Raw genomic sequence first — 24,726 nt, forward strand, 5'->3', positions numbered from 1 at the left:
AACTATTTTGTCCATTACAAAAAACCCTTGTTTTACAAATATTATTTTATCTAGATGTTTCTAGACTAATCTCCCTATTACTACTGCAAGAATAAACCCCCTTTTTTTAAGATCAATTTTGCACATTCTATACATTGATTATATACTACAAATAGAGCATTATAGAGTGAAATATATTGAGCACATAGTATAAATTTTTGAAGTCCATTGTAGAATTCTCTAGAAAATATAATAATAATATTTTAGATAAAAAACTTGTCTAGATAAGATGGTGGGACAACAAATGGAGAGAATGAGGAAAGGAGTCCATTGAGGGTAGTTGGGGTAGGTGGGATTAAATTCAACACTCCCCCTTAATCACAACTATCATCTATGATTCCCAATCAATCTCTTTGATGCACAAAACTTTCCTTTCCCAATGGTTTAGTAAAGATGTCAGCATATTGGTCCTCTGATCTGCAATGCTCCAAAAGAATTTCACCATTTGTGATGAGCTCTCTGATGAAATGATACCTCATGTCGATGTGTTTACTTCTTTTGTGAAAAAATGGCTTCTTTGATAATGCTATGGCTGAATTGTTATCACAATATGTCTTTGTTGCATTCTCTTGTTCTTGTTTCAGCTCTCTCAACACTCTTATCATCCAAATCACTTGACATGCTACACTTGTGGCTACTACATACTTTTCTTTAGTTGATGAAAGAGTGGCAATTGGTTTTTTCTTTGAAGCCCATGATACTACACTTGATTCAAAATGAAAAGCATAACCTAAAGTACTTTTCCTATCATCAATGCATCCTACACAATCACTATCAGTATATTCTATAAGCTTGAAATCATTTGATCTTAAGTAAAATATTCCATAATTTCTTGTTCCACTAATATATTTCAAAATTCTTTTATCTACTTGCCAATGAGAAAATTTTGGAGGATTTATGAATCTTGAAATGAGACTAACTCCATACATTATATCTGGCCTTGTGGATGTTAAATACATGAGACTTCTAAAAAGTTTCTTATACAAAGTTGGATTTACATTAGATCCCTTTTTCATATTGGCTTAGCTTCATACCCATGACAATTGGTGTTGGTGTTAATCTACATTTCAAGATAATAAACCTCTTCAAAATTTCATTAGCATACTTTTCTTGAGAAATGAATATACCATTTTGATTTTGATTCACTTCAATGCCAAGAATGTACTTCATTAAACCCAAATCAATCATCTCAAATTCTTTTTTCATAGCTGATTTAAACATATCAATTGATAAATCACCTATGATAATCAAGTCATCAACATATAAAATAATAATTAAGATCTCACCTTGTTCATTCAACTTAGTATATAAGGTAGGCTAACTATTGCACCTATTGAAGCCATTCTGTAAAAGATAAGAATCAATTTTCTGCTATACCACACTCTTGGGGCTTGTTTGAGTTTGTAGAGTGCCTTCTTGAGTCTATAAAACTTTTTTTGATGACCCATAATCTCATACCCAGGTGACAGCTCCACATAAACCTCTTCTTCCAAGAAGCCATTGAGAAATGTTGATTTTACATCCATTTGATAAACTATCCACTTGTTTTGAGCTACTATGGCTAATATTGTCCTTATAGTGTCTAAATGAGTTATTGGCACAAACATCTCATTGTAGTCTACACCAAGCTGTTGTGAATAACCTTTTCCTACAAGCCTTGCTTTGTGTTTTTCAACATTACCATTTGCATTCAACTTTGTCTTGTAAACCCACTTTACTCCAATCACATCTTTTCCTTGTGGAAGAGTCACTAGTTCCCATGTTTGGTTCTTTTCTATGGCATCAATTTGTTCATCCATTACTTGAATCCATTTTTCTTCTTTAGTTGCTTCTTCATAGTGAATTGGATCATCAACATGTGAATATAAAGCAAAAAGAGAAGTCTAATCTGGACTACTTTTGGCATTATCTTTCTCATAAATGTCTCTCAAAATTCTAATTTTTTGTCTCCTTAAGCTTGTTACTGTGGGATTTGAAATGTCACTTGAAGATTGTGAACTTGATGGATCAGCAATTAGAGTCCCAATTGAAGATGGTGTTTGTTGCACATTTCATGGTGTATTTGCTTGTGAGTGTGAGGTTGTCCTAATAATTGATGATGGTACTTTGACCCAATTGTTGACTTTAAATGGGTGTAGGTGGAGTCACATTTGAAGTACATACTGATGCAAAATCTTCATCTTCCTCTTGCAGTATGTTGGTTGCTATATTAATTGTCTTATCCAAGGTTCCATCCCATGTTTCATCTTCTACAAATTGCACATCTCTACTGATTATGACCTTTTTTCTAATAGGATTTTATACCTTATATGCCTTTGATTCATCACTATAACCAATAAATATACACTTTTCTCCTTTTCTATCCAATTTTCTTCTCAACTGATCCGGCACATGTGCATATGCCACACATCCAAATACTCTCATATGAGAAACACTATGTTTTCATCCACTACATGCTTCTTCAAGAATCATATTTTTCACACTCTTGGTTGGACATTTATTCATTATATATGATGCACATGATATTGCTTCTATAGTGCCTACCCCTAGTTTGCATTCTATTATTATTGCCGAACTCTTTTAGGCCAATTTTATGCTTGATTATTAGTAACATTATTTTGAGATTATCAAATATTGTGTCACATTTAGTTGATTATATGATGAGATTACTTGGTACTCTATACTTCATGTATGCATGATGATTATTACAATGACTTTAGCTATTGATGATGATTAGTTAGATGGATTATCACATGTGTTTTCTTATGGATACTTACCCCATACTATAGGTGTATGGTGTGCATGTATATTTTCTTTATGTATGACATTTTTGATGTGGTTACAGAAGAGAGCCATAGTTAGTTGCTACTCAGGATCTACATGATGCATCACTTCCTTCCATTGTCTGTTTAGCTTAGTATACATGTGTTTGTACATGCATGGATTTTATGTAGATTGCATGTACCGAGTATCGACTTCCATGAATTTCTAGGATGAGTGTACCCTATCACATTATCTCAATGGTAAGAAAGGAGAGATAAATTTTTAAGTCCAAATCCTAAACTTTGAACCCATTTGTCTTAGAAAATTAGAACAAATATTTGAGTTGATTACCTTGTGAATGCATCATATGATGTTAATTCATGATTAAAAACCTTTAGTTTGATCTTGTATGTGGTTTTCTATGACAAGTTTTTTTATTTCATCCTTTAAGTCTTTGGTGATTTTTCTATTAATTAAGTCAAATTAAATAATTTAATTAATGATTTAATTTAGTGGAAAATTGTTATGATATTTTTAATATTTAATTATATTTAATTAATTTAGAGAATTAATCAAATAAAAAAGAATTAAATTTAAAGATAAAAGTTATAAGTTTAATTTTAGAACATGATAATATTTATTTAATTTAATAATAATATATTTAGATTTCATTTTTAAATAAATGCTAAATACTATTATTATTTAAGTTAATAAATATTTATCAATTAACATTTTGAAAAAAATAAAAAAGTGAAAAAGATTTTAATTTATTAAAAGCTTTAAGATTGCATAAAGTGTGCATGAGATTAAAATTTAATTAATTAATTAAAAAGAGAAGTCAAATAAAATTAAATAAAGTTATTTTATATTTTATAAACGTGCATGACAAAGATAAAGAAAAGATAATAAAGAGTTAAAGTCGGGTGAGCAAGGAGTCATCTTGGGTAATTGCACAATTAGTGCCCCAATTTTAGGAGAGAACTCCATATCACAATTTGAGGTTTCATTTTCTAGGAACAGCAAAATTTGGAAGGAGAGTTTTTGGAAGAGAGAAGGTTTTGAGAGAAGAAGTTTCTCTCAAAAATCTTTTGGGCATAGCATTGTTAGCATCAAAATTCAGGTAGATTCTTGTGATTAATTCACATAGTTAATTACGCTATTTTTTTTCTTATCTTCTTCATGACTATGAATTGATTCTTTGTGTTTTACTACAATGAATCTTTCAATCTTGTAATTTGGAATCTATGGTATGCATGTTGTTTTTATCTATAAATGGGAAGATTAAAATATCATTACAATCCTCCTTCCGTAAAATTAAAATTTGGAAATTAAATCGAGTTTTGGGTTTTGATAAGAAAACAAGTTTTATTGTTTAGAATTTAACCTGTTGATCTGGGTTTCTATACCAGACATATACTAGAATATTTATTAAAAATTATAAATAATAATATAATTACATAGTAATTTATAATCACTATGCAATTATATTATTACATTTTATTAAAATGAAATTTGTATAGAGGAGGCATAGTTTTATTTTAATATAAAATAAAATCAAAATAAAAATCATTTAAAAAATATACATAATAAATTGGGACAAGGTGGGGAATTCCCACACCCCCCCTCGTAACCACCTACAGTATTGTGAGGCCATGACAGCTGGCCTTATTGCCTATCGCAGCAATATTTAATACTACTGCCTGCGATAGTAGTAAGACCTGCTGCCGCAGGCCAAGGCAGATGGGTCTTTATTTAAATTTATTTATTTTTAATTTAAATTATTAAAACTTATTTTATTAAAATTTATAATATTAATTTTTAAATTACTATTTATTATTAATTTTATTAATAAGTTTTATTTATATTTCTTAACTTAATAAATAATTAAATAATATTAATATGATTATTTATATATATAATTATTAATTAATTTAGTTAAATTTAATTTAATTAAGATTAATTAATAATTAAAGTTTTTAAATTAAGTTATAAATTTATTTAATTATTATAATACTAATTTTAATAAAATCGTAGATTATTTTTATTTGAAAATCAACAAGTATTATTTTAATAATTTAATTTTAAAAAATTACCCTTTGTTAACATATTTTGGGAAATTTAATTAAAATCGAATAGGGTTAATTGCACAAATTACTTAAATGGGTTAATTATAAGAGTGAACTATGTAACTTATTTACTTGAAACATACATTAAACTGGAAACTGAAACCTTACATTTAACTCAACAATGTGTTTTCAAAACTAAATCAAACTATGAAAGCTACACTTTGTTATCTGTATGTTGTCTATGTTTTAGGTTTGGGTTGACTAGAGTGTTGACTAATTTTAGGATGTTTACCAGAGGCTTGAAAGTTTTGTGATTGTGATGTTATGAGGAATTGATCTTGATATTTTAAACTCAACCATGGTAATGTGTTGGTGTGCTCTATGATGAGTTTGTATTTATTGTTCGTTATTGCTTTCTAGTGTTCTTGTGTGAAGCTAAGGTGAATGTATGACATACTTGACTTAAACTTTTTGAGCCTTCAATCAGTTGTATTTGGATTGCATTCCAGTCACTTTTATAGAACTGAGGTGTTTGTATGATTTGTTCTTGATGATGTCATGCTATGAAATATTTGACTTAACTATTTTGAGTCTATGATAAGTATTTTTGGGATGCTTTACAGTTGCTTGTAGAGAACTAATGTGTTATTATGAATTATATTTTGATGCTTTCCAGTCACTTGTATAGGACTGAGGTGAATTTTATATGATTCTTTGATTTATACTTTTATGAGCCTTGGGTAGGTTATCTATATGTAATTTCGAGAAGTGGCTTGCAATGGAGGTCGGGGCCATAAGTGGCTACTAGGGTAACCCACTATAAGTTGTTTAATAAGTGAAAACACTACACTAAATGAGAGTAAAATGAACCTAATAAGAGTATTTCTATATTCTAGCCCATGCCTCAAGTGCTAGTACAGACTAGGATGGAAGTAGAGAGAATGCTTGGTTGCAACCATGCATCGTTAGTATACCTTGTCAGTACAAGAGGATACTAGTGCCGCATATGGATCACTAGGGTGCTAGGGTCCTGAGAGACTACTAGAGTAACACTAGAATTGATTCATGTGATGACACTTGCTCACTTACATAGTAGATTTCTTACATGTCTTTGTGTGCCTCTGGGTATAGTTGTTAATTTATCTTGGAACCTTTGAGTTAGATTACTTTTAGGGTTTCTTAGACTTGGAGATTACTTTTGATATTTGGATTGATATCCTATTTGAGACTTGAGACTATATCCTTAACATGGTGGGAGTGGGCCTTTTTGGGTTACCATGCATTTGGGTGGTAGTGTTTTTTACTCTTACCATTGAGATCTATCTATTGATACCATGGCTAGAGTTTCTTTATTCGCATTCCCTTTCTTTCTATTTCTGTGTATTATGATGGATGGTTGTATCTCTATGATGGATAGATATATCTTTATGATGTATGGTTTCAATTATTGTATTGTACTTTGTATCATGGATCAAAAAAGGATGATGTAATCTATTTGTATAAATGTATATTCTTTTAGCCTTTCATACCCTATGACATGTATAGTGGATGATTGAGCATTTTGAATTTTATTGCCAAGTGACATTCAAAACAAATGTATATTATTTAAATGGACTTGGAATTTTAATTATTCTTTCATGTGGATGTGGTATTTTTTAGACTTGGTATTAATTAAATTTAAATGTAAATGTGATTCAACTTCTTGGGATCCTTAAGAAATGTAATCTGTTATGTTTGCTTATGTACAATTGTATGTTATTGCTTTTGCTACTTTATGATTGATGTGTATGTTATTCTTTCTTGTTCTTAAAAAACAAAGTTTTGCAAACTTAGTAAAACTTTAGGTTAATTCTTTTGGATCCCTTGGTGGGGCATTACAACTTTAGCCCAATACTCATTTGACACATGTTTTTCTTTCATCATGCTTCTAGCCATTTCCATTATTGTTCTATTTCTCCTTTCAGCTATTCCAATTTGTTGAGGGGTATATCTAGTAGTGAATTTCTTGTGAATTCCATGTTCCTTGCAAAAATTTAGAAATTCATTTGAGATGTATTCACCACCTCTATCCATTCTCAATGCTTTGATGTAATGACCACTTTGCTTTTCAACAAGAGCCTTAAATTGGAAAAAGTAAACAAACATTTCATCCTTATGTTTTAGAAAGTAGACCCATGTTTTCCTTGAATAATCATCAATAAATGTCAAGAAGTAGTTACTTCCACCAATGGAGGGTGTTTGCATTGGTCCACGCATATCTGAATGCATGATCTCTAAAGGTTTCTTGCTCTCATTGACATACCTTCTAGAAATAATTCTTTAACCTTCACACACCCTTTTTCGTTTCTCTATGAGGGGCAATCCTTTGACCATGATTTTTTTGTGAAGCAAGTTTAGTACTGAAAAGTCTAAATGCCCAAATATTAGATGCCAAAGCTAATTTTCATCTTTTATTTCAGCTTGAAATAATGTTTGTGTGACTGCTGCAACATTTTTATATGCATCTTATGTGATCATTGTAGGTTCTACTTGATCATTTTTGACATTCAAATCAGGCTTAATGTTTAAGGGAAACATTCTATTGTTTATCATTTGGACTTTGGCAATGAGTTGATTACTTGGAAATTTGTCTAAGATTGTGCACACTTCATTTGTAAAAGATACTCTATAACCCTTTTCAATGAGCTGGCCAATGCTCATTGAATTATGTTTTAAACTAGGAAAAAAAAAATAGACATCAAATATATGTTTCTTCTCCCCCATCTTGGTTAGAATGTTGATGTATTCCCTTTTCCTTTGACTTCTACTTTGTTGTCATTGCCCAAGGTTACATCAGATTTTACACTTTCATCCAAACTAGAAAACATTTCTAAATTTCCTATCATGTCATTGATGCACCTCAAATCTAAAAACCATACATTGGATTGGCCTTCTTGTCCACATTACAAGCTAAGAACATGCAATCTTGAGTTTAATTTTCTTTTGTAAAGTTTTCACTTTGTTGTCTAGAATCATATTGCTTCTTCCTACATTCATTTGAATAGTGCCCAAATTTCTTGCAATAATTACATTGGATTGAGGATTTTTCATAAATTTTCCCTTGAGTCTAATTTTGAAATGCATTTTGGGTTGAGTCATGGCTGATACCTCTTCCACTTGAGCTTGATGGGTTGCTTCTTCCACTTCTATTTGAGTTTCTTCCTCTTCCTCTAAAATTTTTTCTTACCCTGCATCTACCATGGCTAATTGAAACTTGTGTCTTGAAGGCATGCTCAAAACATGTACATGTTCTTCTATTTAGTCTATGTTCATGAGAAATGAGTGAGACATGTATCTCATCAACTGATATTTGTGAGAGATCTTTTAACTCTTCTATGGCTACCACAATATTGTCAAATCTTGGAGGCAAACATATTAATATTTTTTTTCTACTACTCTCTCTTCCTCAAGTTTCTCATTATGAGATCTAATTTGATTTACCAATCCAATAAGCCAAGTGAAGAATGAATCAATTGGATTTGATTCCTTCATTTCAAAAGACTCAAAATCCCTTCTTAGTGTTTGGAGTTTGGTTTTCTTCACTTTTGTCATTCCTTGGTAGGTTGTTTGAAGAATATCCCATGCTTGCTTGGACATTTTTGGTGCTGAAATCCTTGGAAATATGCTTTCATGCACCCCTTAAAGGATAAAAAATAAAGCTTTTGAATCTTTCTTCCTATTATCCTTTAATAAATCCTTATTTCCTTGAGAAAGTGCATTGTATGCTACTACATTTGCTAGTTCTTGGTATCCATTTTCAACAAGATCCCATAAATCTTGTGAAGAAAATAATGCTCTTATTGTCATTGCCCAACACTCATAATTTTTCCCATTGAACTGTGGGATTTGTGGATTTGTCAAGCTTGTGCTTGCTACCATTGTTGACTAAGAAAAAAGGACCTTTCTTATCTTGAGAGCCTCCCAAACAAAAAACTTCACCCAATATTCTTTAAACCTTCTTCTCTGATACCATTGATGGAAAGAGATAGAGGAGAATATATATATAGAGACAAAATAATATGGATTATGTATGCAATATATACATTACATTAAAACACTAGTCCAAAGCATTACAAAATCTCTTTTCCATTACTTTTCAGACTATTCTATCTGCCACAGGAAACCCCTACTTTAAAAATATTGTTTCATCTATATGTTTCTAGACTAATCTCCCTGCTACTACTGCAAGAAAAAAAAAATCGTATTTTTTAGATCAATTCTGCACATTTTGCACATTAAGTATATACTACAAACAGAGCATTACAGAGTGAAATATATTAAGCACATAGTATAAATTTTTGAAGTTCACTAAAGAATTCTCTAGAAAATATAATAATAATATTTTAGATACAAAACTTGTCTAGATAAGATGATGGGACAGAAAACAACAAGAATGGGGAAAGGAGTCCATAGAGAGTAGTTGAGGTAGGTGGGATTAAATTCAATAGTATATTTTAAAAGATCGGTGTTTAAAAATAATAATAAGGTGCAAAGGCACCGAGATTGTTAGAATGAAAAACAACATGCTAAGAAGCCTACAATAGAAGAGATTATGAGAAGAAGATCTCCAATTGAAAATAGAAAAGCAATGTATATAGTTTCCCTTGTAAGAAATGTAAACATGTGAATGATATTAAATATAAAAGTGTATTCCAAAAAATTCAATCAATCATTGAAAATATAATATGTCCTAAGTATTATATTTAGTATCTATCTAATGCATTCGAAAGAGTATATAATTGTTCAAGGATTTAGGTGACACCGATTATGGCCATCTCCCACAAAATCTAAAATTCAAATGGTTTGTTTCAAATTCTTCTACCTCCATATAGTAATTAATACAATCAAAATCATCTTCCATTAGTAGAAAATGATGGAGTGCCTTAAAATATATATATCCAATTTACATTAAAGTACTATAGTAAGATGCAAGAATATAGTTTGACACACCTATCAAGTTTATATCCATGAAACCAAGTCTCTAGAATAATAATTTTTGTAGAAGTAGCAAGACATCCAAAAAAGGCTGCACAAAAACTAAACACATCTAAATTGAGCTTTGTAATAGAAGTGAGAAGAATCCCACCCACTACGCAACCTACAAGCTATGCAATTTGTAGGTAAATATTTGGTAAGGAAACAAGATGTACAAGAATGTAAACATGTGGTATCAGGAGTGAATGATTAGTTTGGATGAAGGAGAAAGGTATCTACTATAGGGTGAATTTTCCTAGGACTATGTTTATGCAAAAGCCAAGTGACATGGGGAACATGTTGGCCCAATTATCATGTCCATTCAATTAGCTTAGGGGATTTTCCTTAAGCACTTTGATGTCCATGCTAAACCCACATATTGAACATGTGAATTCACACACAAAATTGACAACCATATTCTAAATTATTTGCTTGTTTATTATTTTAAAAGAAACATTGAAACACCACTACCATGTTATAACCAATGTTACATCTATTCTCTTTGAAACCCTTACCATACTTGTGTAAGGACTTAATCATAGATGCAAATCATGCTTAGGGTATTCTAGTTTTAAAACTTTAAATGGAAGTTTAATTTCAATTTTCTTTCCAATTGAAATATGCTAATTATGTTATCAATTATTTTTTATACTATTGACAAGAACTATAAGGCTATGCATCTCTTGCCAATCCCTTAAAGATACCAAATAAATTGTCTTATAAGTCTCACCATTCAAAAAAAAAAATTATAATAAATTTATTTATTTATGTTAGTAAATTTAAAATCTGAAATAAATGACATGAATTCCTTTTTATGATGGCTACAAAGTTAGAAAATTTAAATGGAATTAAAAAGTTTAAATGTAGTGAAACCAGATCATTTTTTTCACTAGCCAACCATTACCACAATTTCTCAAAGTTCACTTAATTTCCACCACTTATTCTATTTCAAATTCTTTCAATAATATAGTATACATAGTGATCAAAGTATAAGTGATCACTTTATTTTAAAAAATCTTGCATACAAATCAATATTCCATATTCCCTACATCTAAATTAACACCTTTGTTATTCATAAGTAGAATCAAAAGAATTGCTAGTAAGGCACCCAAACTTGTTATAAGGCGTAGTAGGTATGAGTATTTTTTATAGTTCACAATTTTACATGCAACTTTATAGAATAGTTTTGTGTTCATAATAACTACTTGGCAATGTCTTGTATATATTTACATTTAACATATTTAAAAAAATTCTATTCAAAATAGTAAAAAAAATCTTTCAAATAACAAACAATTCATAAGATTTATTAGTTATTTATACAAGCTCTGAAAGTTCGTGCTCTATGTTAATATCTAAAATAAATAAATTTAATATTATATTTCAGTATTTGTAACTATTTATATTTAAAATCATTAATAAATTGATTTATTACACTTATCATTTTTTTTACTAGGTTGGACTCTAGCTCTACAGAGCTCTTGTTTTGTAAAGTGGCTATATACCTAATTGATGTATTTTGGTTTATATGTAATTGATAAGTGTTCTTCAGGATATTATCCTTAATGCAAGTGCATTATCATTTCTTAGATATAATTTTAACATTGTACATATTAGTATAGTACTGAGAGTTTTGTGAGTATAGTCCCTACTAGGGTTTTTCCCTTAACAAGGTTTTAGATGATAATAAATGATGGTGTTTATGTTATTTATCTTTCTTAGTGTATTTTTGTTTATTTATGTATTTGACCTATTCTTTTTTTGTAAGAAACTAAAGGCTATTGTTGCATCCATTCACACCTTCTCTTGGTGATCTCTAATAACACAATGAATGGATTTAATCTATTTTTAAAAAATAAACTTGTTAGAGGATCATCTAGTAGGAATATTTTATATTTGAAGGTATCTTTGCAAGAGGTCTTCAAGAAATAAACTTAAAAAATCTACCGGGGGAATGCCAATATTTGTTGTATGACACAAACTAAACTAGGCAAAGTGGACACTAAAACTAAAGAAAATTAAGCACCTACTACAAAATAAGTTTAGTCAAATGACTCAATAAAATCCTATAAACCAAGTTTTTAAAGAAAGTTAAGGAAAAGAAACTAAATTAGCCACCAAAGAAATTGGAAGTCAACTAACTCATGGAAAATTAATCCAAGCTCAACCAAGAAACTAGTAAAAATAGAAGAAACCTATTCTAACCCACATGAGCTAGTGGTATAAGGAAAACCTACTCTACCTATGTACATGACTCCTAAAGGGATGAGATTTACTATATTGATATATAAAATTGATCAAACAAGACTTTTAAAAATGTTTAGAAGTAACAAGGTTTGAATGATGGTTCCCAATCCTAAAAATTTATTCTTGTGTTGTGAGAAAAAAATTACTACCACATTTACATATTTAGGAAAATCATCATGTAAAAAAAATAGTTGGATAAATTCATTAGGACCATGATCAATTAACAAGACATTTCCTAGTGTTCCATAATTAAAATAAAAGATTTCAATGTTCTAAAGAGTTAAAGTAGGCAAAGGTATGACTTAGTTGTGTCTTAAGAGTAAGTTGTTATTTGAATCCTTAGTGATCATACAAAACTTAAGGGGATCACATTTGATGATGGATCATTGCAAAAGAATTATAATCAAATCCTTGAGTGACCAAGGTATGATAATTACTAAAGTTAAGCCTGTGAAATATTTATTTTGGAGGCCTATCCTATACAACATGAACTATGCATATTAATAAGAGTCCCAAAGTGAGTTAAAATACCCAGAAGTCCTTGCTAAGATTTCCATCAGATGCTCCTTCAAATATTCCTTTAAATTAATATAAGCTAAATATATTTTTATAACATGTTTGTACCTTAGACATATCTCTACACATAATTCCATTCAAATAAGATATATTACTGTGAATCAACATGTGACATTTGGACCTTCTTTTGTGTCATTCTTTATATAATGCTCATTTTATTCTTTAATGATACTCTTACTATATTAAATGTATTGTAAACATCTATGTTATAAGATCATAATTTAGATATTGTTTAGATTTATATTCAGTATTATGTTAGTTACACTATGCTTACAATATCATGGTTGGATATATTTTAATGTTATAATTTTACATATGATTTTTTTATGATTAAAGTTGACATGTCCAAAATTTTGAGCCAAGTACTCACATATTTTTTTCCATTTTATAAGAAAATTTCATATTTATAAATGCAATGCTCTTTCTTAGATCTAGATTATATGAAGTATTTTGATCAAATTTTCAAGTTCTCTAAAGATAAATCAAAATGTATAAAACAATTATTTCTTTCTATGAATGAAGGATGCAAATGTAAATTATTTTTTTTAGAACATTTCTCAATATTTCATATTATATGGTAACTAGCCATCTTCATAAAAATGCAATAATAGAGGAATATAAACTCTTTCTCTTTTATTAAATATGGGGAAAATTCTAAAGACACTAGAAAATGAATCCCAAATGTCTTCTATTTGAAAATGAATAATATGTTGCAAGCTTTCTTTTACATAAGGAATAACTTAATTCTTTATTAAAAAAAAAGTATAAACTCCATTACATTTTTCATCTCTTATTTGGAAAACATCCAAGTCAATGAAACACCAATAGAAAAGTAACTAGCTAGAACTCTAATAGCCTTTCTCTTTGCTATCCAAAATGAATAGCTTCATGAGAGCTCGATGATCCTAGCCATACCCCCAAGAAAGAAAAAAAAATTGCACCAATAGATCCTTGGTGATATATCTTATGAGCTCTTTCTAAATAACCATTTTCCCTTATCATTCTCTCTAAAATATTTATTTGTCATTCAAAGAAAATTACACCACTCTAATTCAAAGAAATGCTAGAAATGTAAAATAAGATTAAAACATTTATCTCTCTAAAGCTCTCTATTGATCTCCATACACAAATACCAGATCTTCCTTCCCTCCTTTCCATCCTCCCCCACAATTTTCCTAACTCCACAAAATTGTGTTCAAGATGAAGACTGGGTTAAAAAGAAGAATTATTTTCCCACCTTCTTCCCAAAGTTCTTCCCTTCTCTCCACATCTCTCAATTTCTCTTGGGAAGGATGTGGGTGACATTGATTTTCTCTCCCACCTATACAATCCAAGATAAATGTCCTTGGTTTTTCTTCCCACTTACACTGCAAGAAAATGATTTTGTATACCTAGCCTTCACATTCTACAAGAATACCCTTCAAACTCAAAAATCTTGGGAAAACCAACTTTTGGGTGGTTCCCTAAGTCTATAATGAGGGTTTATATGGTTAAAAAAAGTCCCTAAACCCTAGTTCTACCATGATGGCCTTCAAAATTGATCCTAACGCAATCATAGGAGTCACCTTAACCCTCTTAAAACCCATCAAAAGTTTTCATGTGGGTTTTACTAACTTTTGACCCTATTTTCTTTAAATCAAAATGTTAAGGTTTTACTCTCCAATGGTATATTCTGCTTGGGATATGGAATTTTCTTGTCATGCTTACTTTCCTTCCACATAAAAAAAATTATGATTAGATCATCCTCATAATATTTTTTGGTTAAAATTTTATAGTTTTAATGTATTCAACAATACATCATTTAATTTATTTCTCATCATCCTATAAACCAAATCACAATTTTTACAAATTAATTCCACTTGAATCATATATAGATATATGGATATGAAGAATTTCACTTAATAACATAACACCTTGTTGACATCTAATTTCTTCCAAAACATAATTTAACATGTTTAGATTTATTTTCATTTTTCATTTTTATGAGTAAAAGGTCATGAGGCACAAGATTGTGTTTATATTAAAAAACCATCTCAATCGGGGACCAAAGATCAAAGACATATAGGTATACTTGGTGTAGTCCTTACATAAATATGTCAGAGTAATTTAACCTATTTTAGTTCCTATTTTTTATTTCTAAATTTATAACCTTGCTCTTGATAATTACTTGTGAGTATAACCAAATAATTAAACTTGGTTATGATGAAGTTGTTAGAATGAAAAGAGCTATGCTACATTTAATGAAAAATGGAACTTATTATATCAGGAAAGTTCTTGAATAACCAAAGATATGTCACTTATTAACATTAACCTTTCATGATATCAACCAAATTCCAAATGTTTCTTTTGATAGTAATGACTCTAACCAACTTTTGCTTCAAAAAAAGTGTCTAAATCTTACTTACCATATTAGCTTGTCTTATTAGAATATATTCTCCATCTACTCTTTTGTAAGTGTGATTGATGGGGACACAACCCAAGAACAGAATGGTCACAACAGAAAAGGGAAATTGTATTAACTGAGAAAATAAGCTAGTACAAACAGTACAGAGAAAATAAACTTCAAGACATGCCCTAAGGGATTACAATAGCATAAATCTGGAGATAATTTCTCCTTTCAATACCTCCTCTCAAACTCCACTCCGAACTGCCTTTTACAATGCCAGAAATCTCCTTAAATAGACCCTGGAGGGTTAAGGACTAGGAGTACATTCTATAAAGTGCTAGTAGGCATCCACCGACCAAATAGAAGGTTCTAGAAGTTGCATTGGAAGTCGGTGCAAATCTAGAAGAATCCAGAAATGGTAACCAAACTTCTGGGAGGCATAACTTTTGAACCGTAGCTCCGATTGACGAATCATTTACATTTTCAGAAAGCTCTCGAAGCGCTCTATAGCTCTATGGACAAGCTTCACTCATCTACCATTTTTTGTCCATTTTCAAGGTCATTTAATGCCCCTAACCTAACTTTAAAGCATTCTTAGGAGGTCTCCAAAACTCTAAAAACTGTAATAACTTTCAAACTGTGGGGCCTTTTGACTTGATTCTTTTTCTAGAATGCTCTAAATCACAATTACATTCATCTGGCCAATTCACACCTTTTAGGTCACCAAAATGATGGCCATATTGCATGCTCCTATTTTTTTGGGATTTTCTAACACACTGATAATGGAATTGTGAGAGTTGGAACCTTTATTTGGCCCAAAAGGGTATCCAAAAATGAAAACACATGAAACAGAAACTAAGTCTAAGTACATTTTTTTGGGTGACATAAGATTGCCCTTATACCTCTGGATGCTCTTGCATCAGACACCTAGGGTAGATTGAAAAGTGACCCTGTCACTTTATGAATGGTAGAGGAAATCCCAAATGGGAAACCTCAGCTACTGAAATCCAAGTTGAGTCCTCGATCGATCATCCTTTCCATTTGATCAAATACTCTTTATACTGCCTGTTTCTGGTACTCCTACCCACATGATGATCTAGAATGTCTTCTATCTCCTCCTTCTTAGAAGCAGGAATTGGACATGGCTCTAACACTAGCTCCTCATCTGCACCATCATCATGATACTCTATTAAATCTGCAATGTTGAAAATGGGAGAAATGTGAATACCATCTGGCAGCTCCACCTCATATGCATTTCCTGAGTCATGTTTCTTCAAAATTTTGCAGGGGCCAAATTTCTTCATTTTTAGCTTGTTGTAAGTACCGGCTGGAAATCTTTCTTTTCGTAAGTGCACCATGACTAGATCCCCTACTTGGAATTCCTTATGTCTTCTCCTTTGATCAGCCCTAGCTTTATACTCTTGATTCATCTTGGTAATGTGTGCTTGAACCTGCTCATGTAGACGCCTGATATGTTCAAAAAATTCCTCAGCTTCAGCACTTGTCCTCTCCCCATGTTCTATCTTCCTTAGCTCTAGTGTAGTCCTTGGGCTACTCCCATATACAATTTGGAATGGTGATTTTCCAGTACTCCTATTTACAGAGTTTTTATAAGCAAACTCTGCCTATGGTAGAATCAAATCCCATCCCTTGAGCTTATCCCCAACTAAACATCTTAGCAAATTGCCCAGACTTCTATTTACCACTTCTATTTGGCCATCAGTTTGTGGGTGATGCGTAGAACTGAATTTCAAGTCGGTTCTTAACTTTTTCCACAATGTCCTCCAGAAATACCCCACAAATTTAGTATCTCTGTCAGAAACTATGCTCCTTGGAAGACCATGTAGTCTTACCACCTCTTTGAAAAACAAGTCTGCAATATGGATAGCATCATGAGTTTTGTGGCATGGAATGAAATGTGCCATTTTGGAGAACCTATCAACCACCACGAATACTGAGTCATTACCCCTTTGTGTCCTTGGCAATCCAAGAACAAAATCCATACTTATGTCCTCCCATGGCCTTGATGGAATAGGCAATGGCTGATATAGGCCAGTATTGTGACTAAACCCCTTGGCAACTTGACAAACCTAGAAACTTTGTACAAAATTCTTCACATCCTGTGAAATTTGAGGCCAAAAATAATGTTCTCTAAGAATGGCAATGGTCTTATCTCGACCAAAATGTCCTTCCATCCCTCCACTATGTTTCTCCTTAATTAGATTTTCCCTCATGGAACTTCTTGGAATGCATAATTGACTACCCTTGAACAACATGCCATCCTGAATCAAATAGTCCAACCACTTGGTTCTATCTACAACAACAGGTTCTTTACAAGCTTTCCATGCTTCAGCAAAATCAGGATCCTCAGGGTACAAATTCTTGAGTTCATCAAACCCAACTACTTAAACTTGCATTACTGTAAGCAACAACTGTCTCCTACTTAGTGCATCTGCAACCCTATTAGATTTTCCACTTCTATGCTTCAACACAAATGTATAACTCTGCAAGAACTCTACCCACTTCATATGCCTCTAATTCAATTTACCTTGGCTATTTAGGTACTGTAATGCCTGATGATCAGTATACAAAACAAATTCCTTTGGCAATAAATAATGCCTCCATTTCTTTAAGGCCTGAACTATTGCATAGAACTCTTGACCATAAACAGAATACTTCTTCTTTGCATCATTTAATTTTTCACTAAAATATGCAATAGGCTTACCTTCTTGGCTTAATACAGCCCCAATAGCACTGCCACTAGCATCACAATCCACCTGGAAAACCTTTCTAAAATCTGGAAGTGCCAACACAGGCTGTTCTGTCACCTTCTTCTTCAGCAATTCAAAACTTCTTGCAGCTGCTGCAGTCCATTTGAACTCTTTTCTATCCCCTCTTATTGTATCAGTTAGGGGTGCACATATGCCACTGAAATTCTTAATAAACTTCCTATAAAAACTAACCAGACCATGAGATGATCTTACCTCAGTAGCAGACCTTGGAGTAGGCCATTCCAAGATGGCTTTTACCTTCTCTGGATCCATTTTGAGACCTTCAGGTGATATAACAAACCCCAAATAGACTAACTCCCTTTTTGCAAAGATACACTTCTTCAGATTAATTAACAATTTCTCTTCCCTTAGCCTTTCAAGGAAACTATGAATATGCAGTAAATGTTCTTCCAAAATCTTGCTGAAAATTAAAATATCATCCAAATAGACAATAACAAATTTTCCCAAGAACTTCTTAAGTACCTCATTCATGAGTCGCATGAAGGTGCTTGGGGCGTTCGTCAATCCAAAGGGCATGACTAACCACTCATAAAGACCCTCCTTGGTCTTGAAGGTTGTTTTCCACTCATCTCCTTCCTGAATCTGTATCTGATGATAGCCACTCTTGAGATCTATCTTTGTGAAGTACTGAGCTCCACTCAAGCAGTCCATAAGATCATCCATCCTTGGCAAAGGAAACCGGTACTTGATGGTTATCCTATTTATAGCTCGAGAATCTGTACACATCCTCCACTCTCCATCCTTCTTTGGTGCGAGTACTGTAGGTACTACACATGGACTCAGGCTCTCTCGAATCAAGCCCTTCCTCGACAGCTCCTGAACCTGTCTATTTAGCTCCTCTATTTCAGTAGGAGTCATCCTGTGAGTAGCCTTGTTAGGCAAACTAGCTCCTAGAATCAGATCTATCTGATGACTGATTTGCCTTATTGGTGGCAATCCATCTAGAACATTATTAGAGATAATATCTCCAAACTCCCCTAGTAAATTTGAAACTTCAAGTGGTATTTCACTACTACCTTCTTTATATTTCCTAGGAATCAAAGCATAGCATATATGCTGATGTTTAATGCCATCTAAAAACTTCCTTCCATCAACAAGACAAATCCTAGCACTGCTACATACCTTTTTACCTTCCTTTTTCATGGGCTTCAATTTGTGGTGAACTCCATCCTTTGTGAGAGAGTATGTGTTTGCATGTCCATCATGCACTGCATGTCTATCAAACTACCATGGTCTACCCAAAAATAGATGGCAAACATCCATCGAAATAACATCACAGAGAACTTCATCATGGTAATTCCCTATTTGGAATTTTACTAAACATTGTTCACTTACCATGTCCTTATGATCATCTTTTACCCAAGCAATCTGATAGGGCTAGGGATGTTTCTCCCTCTTGAGCTTCAGCTTAGAGACCATCTCTTCTAATACCAAGTTATCAGTGCTACCAACATCAATGATCACATCACAACATTTATCCTCACACTTGCATCTGGTACGGAACAAACTCCTCCGTTGTCCTGGTTCAATCTCACCACTTATTAGGACTCTTTCATTTACCAAGGTCTCTCCTCTTTCTGCATCCTCTGAATGTGATGATTGTGCATCCTCATCCACATGAGCAACCCTAGCTTGGCCCTCAGCTCTCCTATCTGTCCTTCCTTGTCGTTAAGGGCATTCAAAGGCATGATGACCTTCTTCATTGCAATGGAAACAAATACCACAAAAGCCTCCTCCTCCTTGTCCATGTCCTCTACCTCTTCCTCTTTGATTTCCAAAGTCTTGGTCACAGGAGCAGTTGAAACCCTCATTCCTTTGGTTCCTGCTAGTACCCTCATCTTCATTTTTCTTTTGGGTTTCATTGCGGCCTCCAGATGACCTACCGCTTCCCCTTCCTCCTTGATCGTGCCCTCTTTATCTTCCTTCAAACCTTTTATTTAGCTTCTCTTCAACTCGTAGGGAAAACTAGTATGCCTCTTCAATGTTGGTCATTCTTACTAGACTTAATTCCTCCTGGATGCTAGGTCGCAACCCACTGATATAATGAGCAACCTTCTCCTTATTTGCTTCTGCATGCCCTACTCTAATCAAGAGTCGGTAAAATTCCTCTATATATTCTTGGACTGATCTTCCTGCTTGCTTTAACCCATGCATCTTCTTAAACAAATCAAGCTCGTAATCCACAGGAATGAACTGCTTCTTCAATTTGTCCACCATGCGATCCCATCTTGTGATCTTCTCCTTTCCTCTTCTATTTCTTTCCAATTGAACCTCTTGCCACCAGATTTTGGCATGGCCTTTTAGTTTGTCCTTTGCAAACTTAACCCTATCTGGGTCCCTGATATCCTCATACTCAAAGTATTCTTCCAGTTCATTGATCCAATTGATCAACTCATCTGGTTTCAGATTTCCTGAAAATACACCCACTTCAATTGTAGGTCTTTTCCCAAACTTAGTAATGGCCCTAAAAAGCCTTTCCTCTGCATGATTCAGAACTTCCCTGTCAAATTCCCCTTCAGGTTCCATTACTTCTTCTTCATTGTCATCCTCACTGTTGTCACCTGCAGCAACATTTGCTCCTCTACGAAGCTCCTCTTGCAATGCCTGCACCTGCCTTTGGAGGGCTCTAACCTCCTCAGGATTAATAGCTCTAGCCCTTCCACCACGCTCTCTTCATGGAGGCATCTTCTTAACTCAAACCCACAACCACACAGTCCTGGTGCAAATTGCCTCACAGTCGGCGTTCTGTCTACACACTCAGGAAAACCAGCTCTGATACCACTTGATGGGGACACAACCCAAGAACAGAATGGTCACAACAGAAAAGGGAAATTGTATTAACTGAGAAAATAAGCTAGTACAAATAGTACAGATAAAATAAACTTCAAGGTCCATGCCCTAAGGGCTTACAATAGCATAAATCTAGAGATAATTTCTCCTTTCAGTACCTCCTCTCAAACTCCACTCCGAACTGCCTTTTACAATGCCAAAAATCTCCTTAAATAGACCCTGGAGGGTTAAGGACTAGGAGTACATTCTAGAAAGTGCTAGTAGGCATCCACCGACCAAATAGAAGGTTCCAGAAGCTGCATTGGAAGTTGGTGCAAATCTAGAAGAATCCAGAAATGGTAACCGAACTTCCGAGAGGCATAACTTTTGAACCGTAGCTCTGATTGACGAAATGTTTACATTTTTGAAAAGCTCTTGAAGCACTCTATAGCCCTATGGACAAGCTTCACTCATCCCCCATTATTTGACCCTTTTCAAGGTCATTTAATGCCCCTAACCTGACTTTGAAGCATTCTTAGGAGGTCTCCAAAACCCAAAAAACTACAATAACTTTCAAACCGTGGGGCCTTTTGACCTGATTCTTTTTCTGGAATGCTCTAAATCACAATTACATTCATCTAGCCAATTCACACCTTCTAGGTCACCAAAATGATGGCCAAATTGCATGCTCCTATTTTTTTGAGATTTTCTAACACACTGATAGTGGAATTGTGAGAGTTGGAACCTTTATTCGGCCCAAAAGGGTATCCAAAAATGAAAACACATGAAACAGAAACTAAGTCTAAGTACATTTTTTTGGGTGACACAGGATTGCCCTTATACCTCTAGATGCTCCTGCATCAGTGATTATCTTCTTCTCTATTCCATTCCCTATAAACATTTTTTTGATTATTTCTTCAAATTGATCAATGATGGCTAGGGCATATACAAGCTTAGAGTTAAGGATCCATTTTGTGGTCTCTCTTTTTCTTAACATGTTTAAAATAATTTGTGAATCTCTTTCAATAACTAATTTGTTAATACATATCTCTCCACTTAGAGTTAAGCCTTCTATCAGGGCCTCTAAATTGGCTAAGTTATTATACATTACTCGTAAAGATTTAGCATGTTCAATTATGCATGAATCATTATCTAGACAAACAATACATCCTAAGCCTACTGGTCCTAGATTACCTCTAGAGGCTCCATAAAAATTTAACTTTGACCATCCTATATGAGGAGGTTCCCATTACATGATTTCCTAGCAATATGGTTGGATTTTGTGTATATAATTGGTGGATCAATTAGTTTAAACCAATTTTTATGCATATCTAAATCCCTAACTAAAAAGTAACCACTACTACATTTGGGCCCATATTGCAATGGCAGGCCATCCCAATTGCAAAGGTGACCCATTTCCTGAGCAACAGTATCACAAATTGGCTCCCATCAAATGGGCATTAGACTTTTTCTCTCGTAAATTATGAAAGATAAAGCTTTCCTAACTTGGAAGAAGGAAAGAGCAAGATTTCATATTCATGCCATCATAATTGCAATAGAAAATTGTCACAAATATAACACCTTAGGCTTTCACTTTGTCATCCCAATTGTGATGGTTGTGTGGCAGTGGTGATGTGGGAGTGTTGGCTATTCATTAGAATGGTCTGTCACCATTACGATGGGTATGTGATAACAATGTTGTAGGAGTGATGACTATCCATCAAAACAATCTGTCACAATTGCAACAACATGTTGAATTATTTTTAAAAAAAATTGTTGGTAAATGTTGAATAAGTATTCACTAGTAGAATTTTGACAAATAAATGACTACGCAACTAAAAATTTTAGTCAAACTTGACTAAAAAATTAAGTCAAGCAACTAAAAGTGATCAAATTTTAGTAATATTAATTAATTCATAAGTGACTAAACAAATGACTAATTTGGTCATTGGATAAAATCATAGGGTTAGATAAAAATAACTAACTAAATAAATGACCAAAAAAATGACTAAACAATTGGCAGTCAAATAAATGAGTAAATGAATGATCAATGAATATTTAATGAAATTACTACATCTTTTTTTTCTTTTGTAGATTTATAAATGTAGGTTTCCCTATTATGTTTATTTTAATGTTTAGTGTGTAGCATATTTATTTCTTGGTTGTTTGAAGCTTTTGAAATCATGTATAATGAATCAATTAGATCTATGTACGTCAATTGTTATAGTTTATTAATATTTTTTTATTGTACTTGTTGTAGGCAATATACTATTGTATTGTATTCAATTTGCAAAATTATTGAATTAGTTCAAAATGTATCTACCAATAACAAGTAATGATTTTTGAATAATTAAAATGTTTCTAAAGTCTATTTTTTCATTTACAAATTTAATATTTCATACAAATTATATGATTGGGTGAACTTATTTTGTATTATAGAAGCCCATTTTTTGAAGTGTCTCCATAATACAATATTTTTCCCTAGATTCAAGGTTAATGCAAGTTTTAGTTTCTCTCTCAATATGTTTTAGTTCATGTCACAAAATCAAAACCTACAACAAATGTTTGATACTTAAACTTGTAGTTAACCAATGAGGTAATGTGAATATAATGATCTTTTACACTATTCTATTTATTTATTTATAATTATACTTAAGATTTTATGAATTATATTTTTTTCCCCACATTTCATAACAAGTATTTATTGAATTAGATTAGATTAAATTATTTAAACAAATTATAATTTATATTTCATACTTACAAATACAATTAATTACAATAAGGCAAGTACATGCCACTATGCCGCACTTGTTATAATTGATATAATCTCAAGGATAATGTAAGTTTAATGTTAATGAATAATATTTTGATATTATATATTTAAGATAATAAATATAAGTGATATTAGAATATTGTTCCAAATATAAAATAATAAATTATTTATTTATATATAATTGATTTCAATACTATTGATTTTTTTATGATATGTAAATTACTAATAGAGATATTTATATAATTATATAGTTTTATGAAATGCAATTATATATATTTTTATTTCACAAAAAAAAAATAGATTATGATTAATAATATGTGTACCTCCTAAAAAAGAGCTCCTATAGCACAAAATCATGAGATAGCTATGTTTCAAATATTTAACTTGTATAATAATATCAAAGTATAGTGAAGTTTTTTATTATAATAAATATTGCTAAATGATTCTTAAATACATTAGGAAAGTGAAATCTATTATGAAGTTATCTTCATAATAGATCATATTTTTTTCTATATACATTATCATAGCACACAATTTGAAAATTTGAAAAGTTGTAATTAGTATTTGAATATTATTAGAGCCTCAAAAAAATATCAATTCTAAGTCCACAATAAAACACTTGGACTATATATAAATAAAATGTTGAATTAGATAAACTTTATTTGGTGGTTCAAAGATGAATTTCATGTAGATTATAAGTATCGATGAGAGAAATAAAGTAGCTCAACTATCATTTTATTATTAAAATTATTAAATTGATTGCATTTAAAATATAGTACAAGATATGTATTATATAATAATATTTTTTCAAATTATTTTAAATTATCATATTTTAATATTTTATATATTATAAATTTAATATAAAAAATATTTTAGAACATATCATAGTGTCACTTCTTGTCCTTGAATCATTTTTTTTCTCTTGCTTATGTGACAAATAACCAAATACTGGCTTGGTCAAAGATGGTTTTAATCTTGTTTTAAGATAAATGAAGTTTAACATCTTAGACTACACCTAAAATTAAATGATTTATTTTAAGTTGGAATATATCACTTGTTATGTTATGATGATGTTTCCATAAAATGTGTTGTTAAATATCATAATTTAATATCAATGTGATTATACTAATCTATTTACTTCCTAATGATGATATAATTAAGATGTGATATGTTGGATTATGATGGGTACTAACTCATTTTTGGTTGCGAGTGTCTGAGTGGATGTAGGAATGGTTGTGACGAGAGTGTGGTTGAGGTAGAGAGGGCTAGCCCTTGAAATGAGATCCATCAGATGACCGTGTTTTC

Source organism: Cupressus sempervirens, chromosome 3 (genome assembly GCF_028749045.1).
Source record: "Cupressus sempervirens isolate cs-2001-9-10 chromosome 3, ASM2874904v1, whole genome shotgun sequence".
In the NCBI taxonomy this organism is placed as follows: Eukaryota; Viridiplantae; Streptophyta; class Pinopsida; order Cupressales; family Cupressaceae; genus Cupressus; species Cupressus sempervirens.